At 42.8% G+C, this 13496-nt stretch overlaps 1 protein-coding gene across 5 annotated transcripts in view; it reads right to left on the bottom strand.

The window, feature by feature from the left end:
* LOC141929850 (uncharacterized protein F13E9.13, mitochondrial-like) overlaps positions 1 to 13496 on the bottom strand; it is a 50391-nt gene that overhangs the window by 1749 nt on the left and 35146 nt on the right. For 2 of the 5 annotated variants that reach the window (XM_074839818.1, XM_074839823.1), the window contains exon 9: positions 1645 to 13470. The exons of 1 other annotated variant lie outside the window; for it this stretch is intronic. The gene's annotated coding sequence lies outside the window, so the exon portion shown is untranslated. Of the gene's footprint in view, positions 1 to 1644; positions 13471 to 13496 lie in introns of those variants that run through there. 2 more of the 5 variants (XM_074839819.1, XM_074839824.1) reach the window with 2 other exon arrangements.

Genomic DNA, 13496 nt, shown 5'->3' with positions numbered 1-13496 from the left:
AACTCCATCCCTAGAGCAGAGCTGGAGGAGTGTTCAGTAAATAAGGCCCGAGGACTCAGCACTGAACAGTAAGGAAAAGCTTGCTCATTAAGCAAGTTTCTTCGATTCTTGTGTCAACTGAGGAAAGGGATTACAGGGCAAAAACAAAGAAAAAACATATTCAGTATGATTAAAAATATAATCACGTGTACATAGAAGGTAGATTATTTTTTTCTTTACAAAAGATACAGGTCGCTTGCATCAGGTAGCTGATACTGAAGCCAAACCAATCTGACCTTCCGTTAAGAAAGAAAAAAAGAGCTAACACTTGGAAAACAGGAACAGCAGAGGTTGCTCCCCTGTAGAGATACTTGGCACAGCACACTGCAGTGGTATCTTCCAAATGCAAACTAAACCTGAAAATGAAAGATGCTTTCCCTGACTCACTACAAAAATGTAAGCTTCAGCTCACTAAAATTAATCAACATATCCTGAATATTTTAAAATTTATTAAAATCTTTATGACTAAAATAGGCTGAGCATAAAATGCAATTATAAACTCTTTCAAACAGCTGAAATTTAATCATACTTCACGTATTTTTTTATTTAATTTCCTACAACGTCCATTTCAGGTTCACTATTGCTGAAACGATGATACAGCCGCAATGTAACTTGGGGAAAAGAAACCAGGAATCAAAGGAGAGTTCCACCTGATCTGAAGACTCTCCCAGCTCTGCTCGCCGTCTCCAGATGACGGCCTCAAACCCGGGGGGCCCCAGAGGCTGGAGGGGCCGCCAGGGCCCAGGCCCCCCCGGCCGCTCCAGTCCCATTGCCGCCCGCCCCGGGGCAGCCCCGGCACCCGCCGGACCCTGGGCCGCGGCCCCGCTCCCCACCGCGGTCCCGGCCGGCCTCTCTGGGATCTTCGCGGCCGCCGCAACACGCGCAGCCGGCTGAGGCGGGGCCGGGCCGGGGGGAGCTCCCCGGGAAGCGGAGGGGACAGCGGGGCCCGCCCGGCCGGGGTCGCGCAGCACCGCGGCTGCCAGGCCCCTCGGGCCGAGCCGGCGCCGAGCCCCGCCGCGGCCCTTCCCTCCCTCCTCCTCCCGCCTCCCGGCCGCTTACCTCAGCGGGCGCGGCGCCCGGCTCGCCCAGGGCCGGCCCGGAAACGGCTGCGGCGCCGGGGGAGGAGCGGGCCCCGGCGGGGCGACCCCCGCGCAGCCCGGCCCGGCCCAGCCTCCTGCCCGCCCCGCGGCCCCTCCGGCACCGGCCGCTGCCCCGGGAGGGAGCGCCGAGCCCGCGCAGCCCGCCCGCACCCCCGCGCCTGGCAGCCTCGGGGAGCGGGCGCGGCTCCCTCCGGCCTCTGCAGCAGCTCCCGCGCCGGCTCCGCGGGGAGAACGCGCAGCCCGGAGCGGCGTTAGGCAACCGGCCTCGGCGTGCCCCCGCCTGCCCCCGCGGCGGCACCGACAGCAAACCCGGCCCAGGCGCCCCAGGGCGGCGCTGCCTTACCGGCCCGGCCCAGGCCGGAGGTCAGGCGCGGTGGAACCGCTCTCCTGGAGCCCGGTGCTCACTGGGGAACTGCCCAGCGCGCCCCGGGGCGCTCCCGCGGCTCCTCTGCGCCGACACGGCCTGTGGGAAGGAGACTCCAAAATGCCCCTGGACTGCCCGGTCCGCTGTTCTGCAAGAGCACCTCCCCATCCCCGCGGAGCCGGTCCACCGGGAGGAAGAAAGGGACTGCCGTCCCCAGAATGCTGTTAGGACGTCCCTGGCTGTAATCTGAGAATATCAGCTGAGAATATTTTTGCATACTTTTCATCCAGGTTTATTTCAGCCATCAACTCGGTAAAGCGCAGCCTGCCAGTCTGATATAGCACCATATGTAATCAAACACGATCTGCACTGAAGCAGCGTTAAACAGCTGTGGCACATATGGCTCTTGAAATATCACAGTTTCTTAACACCGGTACAATCTTTGGAAAGTTACTGCCTAATGTTAAAAATGCTGCCATTTCCCAAGAACGGATTATTAACAAAGGTTTAGTTGACAACAACAAAAACCCCTATTAAGATTTCATCTCTGATTTAAGGTAAACCATCTCCCCTCAGTTCCTTGTTGAGAAGATGGAAAAGCAGGATGAGGAAAAGAAGGAGGGATATAACTTGCCATTTTTGTCCATTTCCTGTGGCTGCACTGGGGACTTCTTAACCTCCCCATGCTTTATACGATCACATAAAATAACTCTCTGTGTAACAACTCAAAATGTTACGGGTCTGCTGGTGCTCTTGATTTTTATGATTTGGATGTAAAAAGCAAATGCAATTTCTAAAATGAGCAAAGAACCAAAATGCCATGTACATTTTAAAAAGTAACACCCCAAATTCCAGCTGTAAGCAGCTTTCTGAGGAGGAAAATTAAAAGCAATTAAGTCTGCCAACCATCAAAGGAGGTTGGTTTTTTTTTTTTATCACTTTATACCTCACTACTCCAGTTAAAAATAAATACAGGTTACTAGGACCACATAAGCAGGTGTTTATTATGTCTATTTTTTCCCATGGCAGAAGTTACTAAAGCAAAAATAGCAGATAACAGTGCAGAGTGTATCCTTTAAGGATGTACATGCTGCTGTAAATCATACCACATTCTCAGAGGAATTCTGACTCTGTTGAAGTCAAGGGGAATCTGGTTATTGCAGTCAGCTGGATTAAGATTTGATTCTGTACATAGGGACCAGCCAGCATCTGATTGCATGCCTGGTATTCTCCTTGGTGAGCATTAGCCAATACACGTGAATCAGCACACCACACATTCCACCAAACATTCTGTGAGTTTGAGCTAAACAACAGCGCAGAAGTCCTATTTTTGGTCTTACTGAAGCAGCAAGTCCCGACCACGTTTGCTACCCGGCGGGCTCCATCTGGTGGCTCCCCACACCTCGCCATCGCCGGGGTTCGGCTCCGCGCTCGCCGTTCAGGGAACAGACATCCTGAACGCAAGCAGGGACACCTCTGCTGGCTGTATTCTCTGGTACAGGACTGTGTATTCTGGCTGGATCTGTCACTGTAATTCTAGTGTGTATTTGAGCACATTTCAACATCCACTCTTAACAGATAATTAGTACCCGAGATAAAGGTTCACGTGCTTTTTAAATTCTAGGAGTGGAGTGAGAGCAGTTCAAGGTGGTCCTGCTCCTGCTGCAAATCAGATCCTGCCACTAATCTCACTATATTCACTACAGTATGCTGGGCTCTTACAAGTACTAGATGTTACTGCTATTCCTAGATCATAGTTCTCTTTGTCCCCTTTATCAGGATGTTTTATATCTTTTTCCTCTTCAGGTTACTAGGGACTCTATGCTTTTAAAAAAAATCAAGAGAAAAAAAGTTCCCTTTCACCCCCCAAAATCCTCAAATCATCTGTCAAAAGCAAGCATCAGAAATCAACCGCAGCAATGGTGCATTGCCACTCTGGTTTGATGAGCCGCTTGGCAGATTTCTGCCAAATCCTTCCTTAACATACAGCAGGAACCCAAAACAACCACAAGCCAGTTCAGCATGTCCTCAGCATGCTGGGTTCACTGCATATTTTCGTAGCTTTTGACATACTAGGAGATAGGTCGAGGGGCACCAGGAACGATTTCAGCTGGAGGTGGACTGTTGCTAACAACAGAATGATTCATTCTGGCTTTCAGCTTGCTCCTTACAGGGTCTTGAGAAAATGCCCATCAGGAGCAGGCTCAGTCTGGAGGAACTGTCCAGAAATACCTGATGCAATCATCTGAAATACCTATTACCTTCACAGGAAACCATGACAGATTTTTTTAAGATGAGGCACTTAATCTTGTTGGACAAAAAAAGATGTTTGTCTGAATTTTCTTCTGTGCCAGAGATTCCCGGAGAAAACACAAGGATTAGGCAACGGAAAGTGACAAACTTAGTTTCATCATTTAATCTACTTGCCCTTTTTTTTTTTCTTAAAATCTTTAAATTTCTTATTATCACAATGGCAGGAAAGAAACATACAAAACTTAGGCAAAGGGATCTATATTATTTGCACATGCCTCAAGCTTGCAAAGCACCTAAAAATGCTTGAGATTTCCCTTTTGTGTCAGTGTGTTAACTTGGATATGGGTAAGGATGGTTTAATTTACAATGTTACATCAAAGCAAGAAGGGAAGAGGAAAAAGGAAGAAATGTCACGTGTTCTCCGGAATGCGTGCGTGATGGGAGTGGTCCACAGAGAAGAAAGGGGATGGAAGATGTAACAAAGCAGGTTTCTAATCATATCCAAGTTTAGACAGGTAAGAGATTTCTATCAGTTCCCCCAGAAGTCTGGGAAATCCTATGCTGCAGTGAAGAAAAACTGCTTTGCTTATCCCAGTTTAACATCTAGGGTTCTAGACAACATACATCTCTCCCTAGATACTATATAGCCCCGGTATGCATGATCTGACAGGGTCATGGGGATAACAGCATCTGTTCTGAAAGAGTCTGCCACTTCTGCTTCATATTATATTTATAATTTGAACATTCCCTTCTTGACAACAATACAGTGTTATAACTTCTGGGTTCCTGATATTATGCTCCAGATTATCAAGAAAATGGTGAGCTTCACAAGATCAAACAAGGCACAATGTATATTGAAGGAGAAAATGAATCTAAAAGTAATACTATAGCATTTAAATCCTTAAACAGAGCCACTTAGTATGGGAAATTTTGCAACTGCAGAATGACTGTTTAGAAGGAATGGTGCTTTCTCCGGAACTCTCTACAATGAAAAAAGGCAACATTTCTAAAAGCAGGAACCCAGCTCCAATTTTCATCTATTAACACTCTTCACGTCTGTGCATGCAGGTGTAAATAAAATAGTAAAAATGACCGAATCACTACAGGAAGACACAATAGCAGGTTACAGAGATCCACTACAAGCAAAGCATATGCTTGATGGCAGATCTTTTCCCCATTTCCTACATTAGATATTCATCAGGGTCTGACTTCTAATTGAATGCAAATAAAGGATATAACAGGTTTTTGCATATGAAGTGAAGATATAGAACATCTGTCTCTTCACAGCCTTTCAATGTACCTTATGTGACATTAAGCAAAGAGGAGATTTGCCTCATCAGCTTGTAGGAAACAGTTTGAATTTGAAGAACAGTATCACTAAACTAAATCATTTCACCGCTGCTGTAAAGGTGTTTCTTTGGTCTCCCTGCACAATCTCGGGTGATAAAATGGCAAGTTGGACAAAATCAGTTTCAATGCCAAAAAGATGGACTGCTGGTGCAGAAGGTCACAAAACACTATTAATTGCCTATATCATCTCAGTCTTGAAAGATGATCCAAAAATATAGGCTGGTGCTTTGGAATAAAGCACCCATTGCTAGCTAGCACTATCCAAGTGAGCTGTTAAAGATACTTAAGGCGTATCCTTAACTGCATAACAATCCATAAAGATCCTAAGGCATATCCTTAACAGTGTACCAATCTTCTGCTCTTTCAGACTCTTATTATAGTAGTCATTTATGCTGGTTTTTTACTTCCTCAGAAGCCTAGTTCGGAATTGTGTTTACCGATACAGAGTAGCCATTTTGTGACCTTTTCAGAAAAAGCTACATCAAATCTGAATGTAAAAGTCAGTGTCCTGAAAATAGTTTACATGTTTACATGTATGCATGAACACTGAAGTGGAAATAAAATCCTGGTTAAAAAATAGCTACACAAAATACCTGCAAGGTTTCCCAGACAGGAGCTAAAAAAGTGGTCTCCTACAACCACTACTTCTACTCAACACTCTTTTGCAGAATGTATCCAAGAAAAGTGCATCTGAGCTTTCTTCAAACCTCTAATTAAAGGGCATACATAAAGTGGACAAAGTTCAAAAACAGATCTAAAATGTGTATTGTGAATTCAGTTAAGGAACAAAGCATACTAGTATCAAGGATGGAAGGATGACATTTGAAGGTGTCTGGAATAACATCGGGGATAGATTTCCATGCTTGATACTATTCAGTGGTGTGAGAAATCCGCAGCATAACCTGTGCTCGTGGAGTCTGAGAATAGTAAATGTTCAGCTACATATAATTCTGGCCCCAAACATACAGTACTTCAGAGACACAAAGAGTAAGCACAAAGAAGCTGACTTAAGTCCCATCAGAGTCAAGACTCCTTGGCTGACTTCACTTCCAACCTTACACTGACTTCACCGGTGCTGAATGAGAGCCCAAATTTACAAAGCTGTTAAGACTAAGTTTCCTGTTCTTCTAGGAACACAGAACAATTCTCTCCAGCCTTCCTGGGTCTGAGTTCTGATAACGTGGCAGGCAAGAGGTGAATTCTCAGTCAGCTAGGTAGCAGGGTGGAAGTGAAGAGGCCAGCTTGTACACAGTGTATTGCCCAATTGTCTCTTCTCATATGATAGGTTGGAGGCAAGAAGATGGAAAGGTGAATTTGAATCACTCTCTACAATGATGGACCAGATTCAAAGCTTCCAGAAGTCACTGCAAAATGTATTACAATGGGATTTTCAGACTTAGACAGTTCAGCATGTTATATTTTAATACTGTCTCCTGGGCCACCTCTCTGCTTCACATGGAATCACAAGGGTGTCACCATTTGGGATCACACATAATGCCTATATGGCTATAAGAGTTGTATAAATAGCTATTGCTAAACTAAATGAAGAGCAGGGCAGTGTTTATACCATATTTATAGTTGTACCATAACGTGATCTAGACTTAAGAAACAAAAAGAACTGGAGAGTCTTTGCAAACTACAAAGAGGCCCTTTGCTGGGTTTCTGCAGACCTCAATTTGGGAACCACTGCCTTAAAAACATCACAAATGACTGTCTCGGGAATAAAATGATGTGCATTCAAAACCAGTAATGGGCGTAATTGATAAAGAACACCTAATACCAAATGGCTTTACCTACAACAGTGTGCATATACACAACCATGAGAGACACTGGAGTAGAGGGCATTGGCCAAGCAGATGACTGAATGCTAGAAAGGGAAAGATCTGGGCAGCTCCTTCTCTATGATAAGTTCCAGGGGATCTTTCATTCTGCCCTAAGTAGACAAGCATTAAGTTCTCAAAAGTCTGTTGAAAAGACTCACAGCAGGATGTGTCAATCTCTATGTCACGGAAGAATAAAAGGCTAAGATTTTGCTGCAATTAGAATAAACAACTGTCCTTAATTTCTGTCAAACAGTAGATGTCTCCCTTTGCCAGTATTTGAAATGTGTGTAAAACGTTGTTAGGGTACACATCCACAGCCAGCATTATTAGTCTTTTTTTCAGCCTACATTCCCATCATGCCTTGTAGAAAAATCCATGGGGGACGAAAGATAACACTGAGTCCAAACCCTGAGAACAGAGCCCCATGAAAGCAACAAATTATAAACTCTACTGAAGAGATTTTCTTCAGAAAGATCACAGGTCTCATGCTTTAGTCATGGCCCGTTCCTTTGCCAGCAGGTTCAGAGAGAGTGATCTGTGAGAGCTAAGTGATTTCTTTCAAGTAAGCTGCTCACGATGACTACAGAAACCGCAAGGATTACAGTGCACAAACAATGGGAGAAAAGCTGCTTCAAATAATACACCCAGACAATGGAGTTGCCATTATGGTAGCAATGCAAAAAAATGGACAGGGATTTAAATGAAACGGGTGATATCTGTATACTTTGGAGGGCTCACGTGTGCCAAATTTGGCAGCATGAATGTTCATATTGCTTGTTGCTCCACCCCTTGAACAATGAGGCTAAACCCCATACGTGCAGGAGTTGGTAGAGCACAAGCAGTTTTGCTAATCACACTGCATGCAAAAGCAAAAAGACAAAGGAAACTAGTAATGCTTAGACTAGCATTGGGGAAATAATTAAGCATGAATGAAATATTGTATGTGGATTTGAAATGAATGTTCTTGGAAACAATTGTGCTGTTTCAGTTGTGCTGCTTTCCCCCCAAGTTTCACAAAGTAATTTGCATGTCATTTAAATAAATACCATAAATTATTGCAAACTTTTTGTTTTTATTTACATAAACCAAAATGCTCATTTCCATTATTGTTTGGATTACCTGACAAGAGTGAAATGCAGAGGTCTGAGAGGAAACTTGTCTCTCCACAGAATATTGGAGATTTGTCATGCGTGAGCGAGCCAGAAAGGAGGGCACCACCTTTAGCTTTGCCTTACACAGACAATTAACACTCTGTAGATGTAACAGAGATACAGGACTGGATCTTTCAGCAGAGCCAAGCTGGAGCTGCAAGCTGGTCAAGGGTACTGGTATATGTACTTGTCTGGGCTTCACGGCCCTTCATGAAAATAAGAACAGCCTCAGCACTGCTTGTCTGCTGGCATGCAATGTTCACTGGCCAAACCTGCTTTTTCTGGGATAGCTTAGTTGTCTGGGGCTTAAGCACCCGCAGTGAACAATGACAACAGCAACTCTACAGGCATACTGAACTTGCACAAGCTGCTTGAGAGCCCGACAGCATCTGCAGTGGATACTTGCTACAGCTTTCACTTGCTGGGAGGTTAGGACATTGTTAACTCTCATCTCTCTGATGAATTCTCTGTTTCTCTTTGAGAATTCATGAGATTTAACTTCAACCACTGTAACTTACAAGGCCTACACTCTTCTTCTCTGATGCTCATATTGCTTTCACTTCCATTCAGTGTTATCCACACATCACCACTTTGATTTAATCTCTGATAAATATTTGCCTCCCTCCTTGATAATATAATTAAACTTCCTTCTCAGAGTCCTTCTCAAACCAGCTTTCTCATCTCACCCTACCAGGGGGGTCAAGGGCATCCAATTCATAACCCTTGCCATTCTGTGCATTCAGAAAATTAAAAATAAACCAAATTAACAAAATACAGATCCTAATCCAGAAAAAGGTGAGTGCAAGGTAGCCTAAAAAGTTAAGTAGGTGCACATCCCTCTGCAGGATCATATGGGCCTGTTGGCCACTGAAAACTAAATATAGGTACCATCACCTGAAAAACTAAGTGACCTAACCATCTGTAAAAGCAGGAATTAAATATCTAGCAAAAATTTTAATGCTCTGGCCATAAGACAGTAAATGATCATTTGGGCTTCTGACCTGTGAAGACTGCCTGCAGGTTTCCTCCACAATGCTTTATTTACATCTGGTTGCTCTCTCCATGCTCTCTCCAGTCTGAAAGCGAACGCAACAAATATTCTCTTCCCTTCTCACACAACCCTGGGTTGCTTTTCCCCATGGTCTGTTGTAAAATACATCCAACAATACAGACTGCAGAACAGATAAACTCATTATACAGATGTTCTTTTCACAGAAGAATATCCTGTAGTCTCAATTTCTAAGGCTGTTTTTTGTTTTATAAACCAAGGGATTCAACCCGCTTCACATCTTGGATACAAAAGCATTTATTTTCATGGACTTTCCTTAGTGGAATCTTAAGTTTGCCTTCACCACAAAGGAAGTAAAATTGACTGGGTCTAACTTTGTGATTTCCAGGTATCACTAGGGTGTGCTGTAGATCATGAAATCTCAGTAAAGCACAGTTAACAAGGAAAAATCTAGCTGCTATACTAAATAGTTTAGATTAATAGAAGCAACATAGAAACATCACTGACTCAAATTCCTTTTAAAACAACATACACACTCAGGAGATGTAATATAACTCCTTAACAATCTAGAACATTTTTGTTACACAGGCTTGGTAAGCACAATGTGGTACACAACACAGAACTAACTAGAGTCAGGCAGATAATCACACGCCTAAACTGCACATAGATAACTAAAATCCAGGAACGCAGTCTGATGGGAATTGAAAAAATGGGACTAGAACCAATATCCATAACAAACCAGGTAACAAGCAATAGGGGACTCTTTGTGGAAAAATTTATTTGAAAAAAAATTATGAGACTATTTAAGTCACTGGAACTCACAAGAGTAAGGCCTGGGGATGCAAAGTCAGGGGCTGAATAGTAATTATTTATACTAATTAATGCATAAAAACAATGGTGCTGAAATTCCCAGTGAGTACAACAGTAGAGCTGAACCAAATTAATCACAGGAAACTGCACCTGTCAGGTATCAGTTCTTAGTACAAGGGTGCCCAGCACTGAGTGACACCAGGAAGGGGACCGCAGCCTGAGAAGGTGGGAACCCTTGCTACAACCTACACCCAACCAGCTGCTCAGCTCTTGGGAGGAAGCATCTTCCTGCTCTTGCACCTATAACCTTCAGCCTAGGAAAGAAACATCTATTCTGGCACACCGTCCCATCAACTCCCAGTATAGTCAGGGAGTGGCGGTGGGATAACAAACCCAGCACAATAAGGATGCTGAATCAGAAGAGCTTTTAGGCACACACTCAACTTAAGCATATATTTACACTAACAACCACAGACTCAAATGCAAATTTAAAAACATGCACCTATTTAAATACTAACAAAAGCTTAAATGGTTTACTGGCTGAGGCCCCAACTGTCAAGACATATCCAGTATGCCATAGTTAGTGGTAACAGCAAACAGAATTATCAAGTGATGCTTCAGCAGGCTGTATGAACTGAGTTTGGTAGTCTTACACCATGAACCATGTATTCATTATTATAACAATTTGTATTACTATTTGTAGCATCTAGGGAACCCCAATCAGGGCTCTATTGTGTTACAGGCTGTACAAGCACAGAAAAATAGGATGGCTCTTATAATGAGTACATCACAAGCCCCACTACCATAATTAACATTGATTAGCATCGATGCAAACAGCATGGGAAGACAAAGATTGAGCCAGTCTGGGAGCTGAGGTACTCTCTCACCCTTTAAGGTGACTCCTCTGGTTCCCAACTGCAGAACAGCAGGGAGGCTGTTTCAGTGGGGAAGGCTGCAGTCTCCAGCACTCCCAGTTAGCAGCTCCCATGAGCACATTCTAGGACACGAAATTCAAAGAGGCGTCTTTGTCACTTACTAATCCAGTCTGTATCAAAGGCAACTACATCACACAGTCCTGCCCTTAAATTATCAAGCACCATTTCAAACCTTCTAAGAGTGCCTTTTCTTCCTACTCAGGGCATATACATCTCTCTGAAAACACACCAGGTTGGCTGAAACAGTTGGATTAGACTGTGTATCTATGTGTCAACCTACACACAAAAGAAAGGCTGCTATTCGCTGTCACAGAGCAGTATGAGCGTGAAATGCAATGGCTAGAATTGACCTCAAACAAGAATCAGTCACACTTCCAGGGTATGTAAATCAACTGAAGTCAAAACACCAGTACCAAACCTGCTCCCTAATGTCTGAATGGGATATTTTCCCTGCTTCTCCAAGCCCCCCTCCCAGCATTTGTTACTCTTCCCCAGTACTGCTATGAAGCTGTATGATTGCAACTACCACAATCAATTCTGATCAAAAGGACAGTTAGCAACCTCTGATCCACTTAACGTATTAGAAAAAAGACCCCAAAAATCCAGATCCACTTTAAATGAAATCTCAAAAGAGTGACCTTAATGGACATGGAATGTGGAGTTTCATGTAATAAACTTTCTCCCTCCAATATACAGCCCTTGTTAGATCTATAATTATCACATGCACCTTCTCATCCCAGGCCCATGGCATTTTCCCAGGTTTGCTTTGGATACTAAAGCTGTTTTTCCTTTCCAACTGCAGGAAAGAGCATCAACAGCTCTGTAATACCAGCAAAAAAGATAACATTTTTAAATGGATAGTGTGAAATTATAGGGTTGAATATTTTGATTGTGTAATGACACTACCTTTATTAACCAAATGAGATTCAAGACCCAAAATTTGCTTATGAACCATCCTCTCCCCATAATGTTTCTGCATGTTTTTATTGCATAACCTAACAAAATACAGCCACCTTGAATTTCACTTTCATATCCAGTACCATGGAAAATATATCCACAAAAAATACATTCACACTAGAAATTTAGATCACTTCTCCATGACATCACTCATGTCATGACCTAACCTGCAGTCTGGTGTATCCTCAGACTCTGTGCATATCTGAAGAATTCTCATATGCATTAAACTGAACATGTATGTAAATATTTGCAGGATTACACTGTAGCCACAATTTCAGCTGCAATCCAGACATGTTTACATGCTCAACTGTAGTTAGGTTCTGGTGTTTTGCTACTTTTTGTCATTCTGGTAATGTTTCTTTTTTTTTTTTTTTTTTTTTTTTAAGATACTTCCTACAATTTCACTCAAAGGGAAGTGAAATATAATTCTATAAAGCCTAAAAATAAACTTAGAGTTGCTAAAAAATTCATCATTTCACTCCCAGGCTTCCACCAGCTGGGCTTCTCTGCTTTAGGTTTGACACCCCTGAGAGCTACAAGCACAACTTATAAAGATGAGCAAGTTTACATGAGAATGATTAAGAGATCCAGTTTTTTAATCTTTAATTTGCCAAAATACTGTCTGGGGCACTTATTACTAGAAGACATTTGTTTCTGGTAATTTCTCACTCACTTCTAATACCGAACTTATGTTATTTGCAAATTTGGAGAGGTAACGTCCAAATACGTACGCTTCTCTATGTGTACGTCTTCCAGGTTTGCTCATTACATTCGTTAAACTATTCAATTCTCAAGGATCTACTGGAGATACAGTGAATACCCCCTGAACACCAGTTAAGAATAAACCTGTAATGAGAATAAATTACACACACATATCAATTGCCTCAAGTCCTGTAAGGAGTGAGACCCTTCCACATAAACATCTGCTGCAGAATTAAATCTGATACATTAATAAAAGCCCTCCCCACCCAAATCAAACAATGGAAGTATAACAGTTACCCTATCAGTTAAAAGAATAAACCTTTTAAATAAATAAATTTGCGCTACACCAATTTATGTCACTGTGGTACTTAAGGCGAAACCTTTTAAAGGAATAGATTTACTGTGCATACAGATCTCCACTGGGTATGTGTAATTATGCAAAGGAAAGGCATTACTTTTAAAGTGGATGAATGGCTGATACTTTTTGATTTACTGCTAGAAACAGAAAAATGGTAATGGCATGAAATAAGCATTTGCAAAACCGTTTTGGCAGACAGAAAATGTTTGATTTACCTAGGGCATCCATCAGGTTCTATACTTTAGATCAAAGTAGATAAATGGAAAGGCAAATGGATATTTGGAAAAAAAAATCTACAGCTTTTCTGTCAGCCCTGCAAGTAAGTTAAATGTTTGGAGGTGGAAAAAGCCCAAGGCTCTCTGGATGGATGGAAGTCATGATTCATCACTGCTCTGGCAACTACAGCTTTCCATATTTACCTGGAAAGGTGAGAATGGCATGGAAGTAGCTGTAACTTTCTCATTGTGGGCCTGATTCTGAGAGGTGATTTGAAGGCAACCAGCAAAGCTCAACATTTCCACCTGAGCTGGGAATCGATAATGCATACCCTGGGTCATATTTTCCTCTCAACTCCCAAGTTGTTCACCATCTTTTTCTCTCCTCTTCTGTCTTGAATTTACTTTGGTGAAGAAAATAGGTTCCAGT

The sequence above is a fragment of the Strix aluco genome, chromosome 14 (genome assembly GCF_031877795.1).
Source record: "Strix aluco isolate bStrAlu1 chromosome 14, bStrAlu1.hap1, whole genome shotgun sequence".
NCBI classification, from domain to species: domain Eukaryota; kingdom Metazoa; phylum Chordata; class Aves; order Strigiformes; family Strigidae; genus Strix; species Strix aluco.
The sequence above is the reverse complement of the archived record's forward strand: the minus strand, read 5'-3'. Positions and strand labels throughout refer to the sequence as shown.